The following is a 7,162-nucleotide window of genomic DNA, read 5'->3' as shown; positions in this document are numbered from 1 at the left end:
ACAAGCCGGCAATCAACCACACCTCCACCACCACACCATTACTGGCAGATTCAGACTTGTCCCTAATGATCAGCACCATCTTGGTTTTTGCAGCAGGTTCCACCAGTTGCCAAAAGGCCAAGAAATGTTTGTATGAGGCAATTCTAAGAATGAAATGATTTTCATGTCATAAGATATTATGGTTAATTACAATATTATATAACAGAGAATGACAGTCTATACAGGCAACCTAACACAGTGACACAGCTAAAATGAGGCTTTACATTCTGAGAAAACAGGAACCAACCTTGTGTAAAAATGAATTTTCTCATCTGATCCAGCGATGCTTTGCAACCTAAAACGGGACTGTGCATTTTCCAGCTTGTGTTGCAATTCTTCTATTTCTTCTTCAACTCTTTGTAGTGAACTATAAATGTTGCCACCTTGTGGATCTACTATTTGGTGCAAATAATTCCAGGCACATGCACATACTGTGTGTTCAGAGTATGCACATGCTGTCTCGTTTCAGAAAAGCAAATAGGACACATTTCAAATGCAGCCTTTACATTTATGCATTTGGCAGATGCTTTTATCCAAAGCAACTTACAGTGCACTTATTACAGGGACAATCCCCCCGGAGCAACCTGGAGTTAAGTGCTTTACTCAAGGACACAATGATGGTGGCTGTGGGGTTAGAACCAGCGACCATCTGATTAACAGCCCTGTGCTTTAGCCACTACACCACCACCTCTCCACACAGCCTTTGAATGCAACCTTCTTTCACCTGAATTTGGAGGATGCAAATGTTTATCTTCCGTTGGCACTAACTGCCCACAATTCTTTGTTTATGAAAAATTATAGCATTTATTTGACAAAATGACACTGATAAACCTGAAAATATGGTGTTCAAATGCAAGTAATGTTAATTCCCAAGCTGAACTACCTCAGTAGACTGGAGTAAACTATATAATATGTAAAATTATAACAAATAACATTAAATAAAGTATTATGAAGTAAATATAAAAGTAAGGCCACAAAATAAATTTTCTAAATTGTTATAGCTCTCCTAAAGTCTATCTCAGAGATTCTCTTCTCTCTCATGGTGCTCGTGCAGGTTAAGATCATTGCACACTGTTATAGCAAGCATGACACCTTCTCTGTTTCCGTTTGTCCTATGAAGCCCATCTCATTTAAACAAAGCTAATTCTGGGACCCAGGTAGCTCAGCGAGTAATGACACTGACTACCACCCTTGGAATAGCGAGTTCGAATGCAGGGCGTGCTGACTGACTCCACCCAGGTCTCCTAAGCAACCAAATTGTTCCGGTTGATAAGGAGGGTAGAGTCACATGGGGTAACATCATCGTGGTCACTATTATGTGGTTCTCGCTCTCAGTGGGGCGTGTGGTGAGTTGTGGTTGGCTGCCGCGGAGAATAGCGTGAAGCCTCCACACGCACTATGTCTCCACGTTAACACGCTCAACAAGCCACATGATAAGATGCACGGATTGACGGTCTCAGACGTGGAGGCAACTGAGATTTGTCCTCCGCCACCCGGATTGAGGTCACTACGCCAATACAAGGACTTAGAATTAGCTTTGTTTTTTTTATTTTCTCCCCAAATTGGAATGCCCAATTCCAATGTCCTCTAAGTTGAGGACACTCTGTATACTGCAGCCTACAGAGGACACATCCTATCTAGCACAAGTCTTTGAAATGAAACAGCTGTTCAGTGCTCAAGCACTCTGTTGATGACAAACTTCTGGCAAACATTTGCACGTGAAAATAATGAATGGGAAATTAGTCAGAACTCTTGATTTTTGTAAGGGAAGCCACTTCCAACTATTATAGCAATACAAAAATATTAAATTATGCTGCTTTATATTGCTGGCTGACAATATATATCATCATGTTACCATTGATTATTATTTTCATAAACAGTTTGGAGTGCATATACTTTTACCATTTATCACACTTTGCCTGTGCAACTCCGTGTTGTGAGACAATGGCAGACGACTGCTAGACCATGAGAACTATCAGGGTCATTCCTGGTATTCACTGCCTTTTGGACATCATAACATTTAGAAAATCAATCACAGTTTTTAGAATCACTTCTTGTATAATCATGCTATATTTTAAAAATACTTGAATGTATTTACCTGAGCTTGATCAAAATCATTAAAACATTTATTTAACAAAATAAATGAAATGGAGGACCAAAAATGTCCACCCTGTTTGGGAGTTAAACTTTTGTGTACATTATCTTAGAAACACCATGTCCCTTTGTCCTCATAAAAGCTTATCAGTTTATAAATTATATATATACATATAAAAATAGATATTATGTATGAATTGGACTTTCTCTCCGACGCATCATATTTCATGCATTTGTATCTGAAAACAAAAATGTAATACGTTTTTGTTTAGTTTTTAAAGTGATACATTAATTAACTTTTTCATTGACACTGAATTATTAGTATTTTGAATTTTTTTTTTTAGAACCTTATGAAATACCGGACACGGCCCTTATGAAAAACTCATGCTTAATATAGCCATATAGCAAAAGTCTTGTAATTTTTCATTTCTTAATCTGAATTCATTAAGGATCACAGCTCTAATATTATTGGACGAACATGTCATTCTGTGTTTATACCTCATTTGGTGGAAACAGCATATAAAAACACCCATTAAAAACAATGTAAGAGCATCATGTGAAATCACAGCTCTGTAAATCTGCATGAACAAACCTTGAAATTAAAATCAATGTTCTTACCCATAGTCACGCTTCCCAAGAGGTCTTCTATATATTTCCATGTCATTTTGTCAAGATGGAATGAGTGTTTGTTCTGTGGTTGTGTCAATTAAACTATTTGGCTTTCAGCATACCAATAACTGTCATCTTGACCTGGCCAGTAGTATTTATTTATTCTGTGAATTGCAGTGCATGCAATTCACAGAAATGTTGCCTTTTCAACATCACCTATGATGCCTGGGTATGGCTTCTGGTCATAGTTTACCATACACCACTGGCCTATATGGATTGTTGTGATGGCCGCTGGTCTCCATCTGGTGCTATCCTGTTCTGTGTTGGAGGTTTCTGCAGCCGTGACAAGCACGACATCTTTGAGATCAAAGCAGGGACAGTCCATTTTGCCTTCCTTGATTTTACATGTGCAGCTGATATCTCTGGATTTAATCTAGCCAGGGCAGATGCTCATTACCTGGTGCATATTTAAGGTCTGCTTTATAGCTGTTAAAGGTGGCACCTAATAATAAAATCAAATATACATTTTCCATGATAACTAACTTTACCACCAGAATAATTTTAGCCTTATGTGTGTGTGTGTGTGTGTGTAACTGAAAATGATAGGATCTCTCGGGACAGTGGATTTAATCTGGTAAATAGCTATAATCTACTATGGAATAACATTGCAAGATTTGCAGTTCTGAAAACTTCAATCAGAATATTTTTATATGAAATATACAAATATATATAAAAATATGTAATTTTAAACTCTTAAAATCAGTTACCTTTGAGTTCAACTGTTGTCTGACTGGCCTCAACCCTTATGTAGCTTTGGGGTCAAAAATGACCCCTTTTGAACTTTGCATCTTAAAAAAATACAAGGTTTCCTTCATCTCAGTGGCATGAGGTTTGGTGATTTTCTTACATTTGCTATCTATACACACACACACACACACACACACACACACGCGCACAAAGATTTGGGTGGATTCTGGTGGTGTGACAAAAAAAAACCTCATTGTGTTCGAGGTCAAATTGGAACCCACATAGGAAAGGAATGGGTGAGATGATGAAAGTGAGCATATTTTTTTTTGTCAAATTTAATAAATAAATCAGCCACAATGCAGAACATATACACACACAGAAATTAAGGAGCGATACTATAACACATACACAGTGTACGTCCTCACACGCACGCACACACACACACTCACACACTGGAATGAATAGGTGAGACTATAACAGAGAGCATTTTTATAGAATTTGTCAAATAAAATCAGCCAAAATGCAGAACACACAGAAATGAAAGGGTGAGAACACATCTAGAATGGAGAACACAAACACACACAAAAATGAAAGGGTGAAACAATAATACTTAGCACACACCAAGCATGCACACATAGACACACACAAAGACACACACAAAGATCAAAGGCTGAGTTTCAGACAGTTGACCTTTTCCACTGTGGGAAAGTTTACACTTAAAGGTGGGAACAAAATGTTTATTGTAAGTATTGTGCTTGTACACAAAATGAATTATTACTATTCATTGCTGTTGATTTTATGTTGGTAACTATTGATCTTTTGACCAGATGGTGTCTGCCTGCTTTTTTTCTTTAACATTGTGCTTACTGTTTCCATCCAACCATCAAAAACGCCTAATGGGAAAGTGCATTTAAGATGTCCTTGTATTTTGTCATCCATTGTTTGTATGCCTCAGACCATCTGTAGCGGCTTTCAAACCCAGACATCCAGGTAAAAGTCTGCCTTTGTGAGCTAGAATATAGCAGGAACATTTGACCAGTTGTATCTAAGAATTTATTTGATCAGTTAATTTTTGTACACCATGTTCATTATTTTGTATAAAAATAAACCTCTCATTATTTGGGTGGCTGTGGCTCAGGTGTTGCAGCGGATTTGGATTCACATGGATTTACCTTTTTTAGCTACAGCAGGGCAGATAAACATTTTAATTTATGGCGTTACATGGATTATATAACTTGCATCACTAGTGGAATTTCTTTTAAATCCGCACAACATTCAGCACTCATGGATTCACACCGATGAGTGAATGCCCCTCATGTTTACACAACAGTGCAATGAAAACCCATCTCACCATGAAACTTGTCCAAGTGTCTCGCACCAATAAGGACAACATGGACCCGTATAAGGATAAATATTAGATGTACTAACTTTTCTTTTATTTCCAGAATTACAAACCTTTTCAATGTGTTAATGTTCAATTTTAGAACAGATGTTGAAGATCCAGCCAGCTAAAGAGCAGTGAGCGGTTCTCTTTTTCTGTCAGTATTGTTGCTTGATTCTCTTAATTGATGGAATTTATTTATTATGTTAAACGAAGGTTACATGTTCTCCCTTTTATTTCACCCCAATAGAAATTAAAGCATCATCATTCACTCTGGATTTACGGTGATTTCTGCTCTGCTGATCCAATTTTCCCCACCATTGAATCTCCAACGTCACAACTGAAGAAATTATATTTTACTCAAGTTTTGATTTTGCAGTTACAAAAAAAAAAAATTGTAAAACAGCACACCTTTCTATTGCTTTGTGTTTGTTGTGCTCAAAACCAATTAATGAATCTTATGAGCTGGTACTTGCAATGAATTTCTCTAAATGACTTGCCAACTCACAAGTTATTGGTTTGAATCAGTCTGATGAATCCTTCAATGAATGAACTTAATTAAACACAGCAGCTTAATTATGTCTGATTCACTTACTAAACCTCTCTGTCAATTCTTCTGTATACATATATACTGTATATAAATGAAGGGCTGTCAACCGTTTCAAATATCTAATCTCGAAATCTTTATAAATATAAGTGGACAAAATATGCTTCATCCAGATGTATTTTTCAGTCATCCACACAAAACCAACCCCACCAACAGAGTTACCAACAGAAAATAAACACAACTCAATTCAAATTATGTACAAAATATGGTAGTTGTAAGTGTATGACAGGATTTATTTGCTTCTTTTTATGGAGTTTTGAAGCTGCAATGAGCATGCTGAAACCTGGGAAAGCAGCAGGAATCGATGATGTACTGGCGGAAATGATACAGCACCTGGGACCTAAAGCCAAGACTTGGCTCCTAGAAATGCTGAACTCATGCATGGCAGAGAAAATAATCCCTCCGGTATGGAGAAAGGCCAAGACTGTCGCAATTCTCAAACCTGGAAAGGATCCATCATCCCCAAAGAGCTACAGACCAATTTCCCTCCTCTGCATCACCTACAAGCTCTACGAGAGGCTATTACTCCAACGTCTTATGCCACTTATAGACTCTAAGCTTACTAAAGATCAAGCTGGTTTCCGTCCTGGCCGCTCCTGTACTGGACAGCTACTGAACCTCACCCAACACATTGAGGACGGTTTTGAGTGCAAACTCATCACCGGAGCAGCTTTCATAGACCTCACTGCTGCCTACGATACCGTCCAGCACCGCACCATGATTAGGAAACTTTTTGACATGACTGGTGACCTCGACCTATGTCAAATCATCAAAAGCCTCCTTAACAACAGGCGCTTCTTTGAACAACTAAATGACAAGAAGAGCAAATGGAAAGCCCAAAAGAATGGCCTACCACAAAGCAGCGTATTGGCCCCCCTTCTCTTCAACATATACACCAATGACCAACCACTTCACTCAAAATGCCGCCATTTTATCTATGCGGACGATCTCTGCATCACTACCCAACAGGAGAAATTCCAGAAAATTGAGCCTATCTTGGAAAGTGCCCCACAAGAGATGACAACCTACTACAATAACAACCATCTGAAACCCAACCCATCAAAAACCCAACTATGCAGCTTCCATCTTAAAAATTGAGATGCGAAAAAAGAACTGAGCATCTCATGGGATGGATACAAACTCTCCAACCACCCTCACCCTGTGTACCTGGGAGTCACACTCGACAAGACACTCTCTTTTAAAACTCACCTTCAGAACACCAAAGCCAAGATCAACACTCGTAATAACATCCTGCGCAAACTGGCAAACTCAAAATGGGGCACTGATCCACCAACCATCCAGGCAACTGCCCCAGCCCTGTGCTTCTCCACAGCTGAATCCGCGTGCTCAAGCTGGAGCCGCTCCCACCATACCAAACTCATTGACACAGCCCTCAACGACACCTGCCGCATTATCACGGGGTTTATAAAGACAACGCCAGTCCCGTGCCTCTACGCCCTAGCTGGCATTGCCCCCCCACATCAGACGATCCATCGTCGCTCAAGACGAGCGGAGAGCACAGGAGTTTGACACCAAACACCCTCTGCACGGACACATAGCACCCCCACCCCGTCTGAAATCGAGAGCCAGTTTCCTACTGACAGTCCCACCTCTCCAGACAACCAAAGAAATAGCAAGGACCAACATTTGGAAAGATGAATGGAACCAGCTAAACACACGAGTCC

The sequence above is a fragment of the Xyrauchen texanus genome, chromosome 36, assembly GCF_025860055.1.
Source record: "Xyrauchen texanus isolate HMW12.3.18 chromosome 36, RBS_HiC_50CHRs, whole genome shotgun sequence".
Taxonomy (NCBI): domain Eukaryota; kingdom Metazoa; phylum Chordata; class Actinopteri; order Cypriniformes; family Catostomidae; genus Xyrauchen; species Xyrauchen texanus.
The sequence above is the reverse complement of the archived record's forward strand: the minus strand, read 5'-3'. Positions refer to the sequence as shown.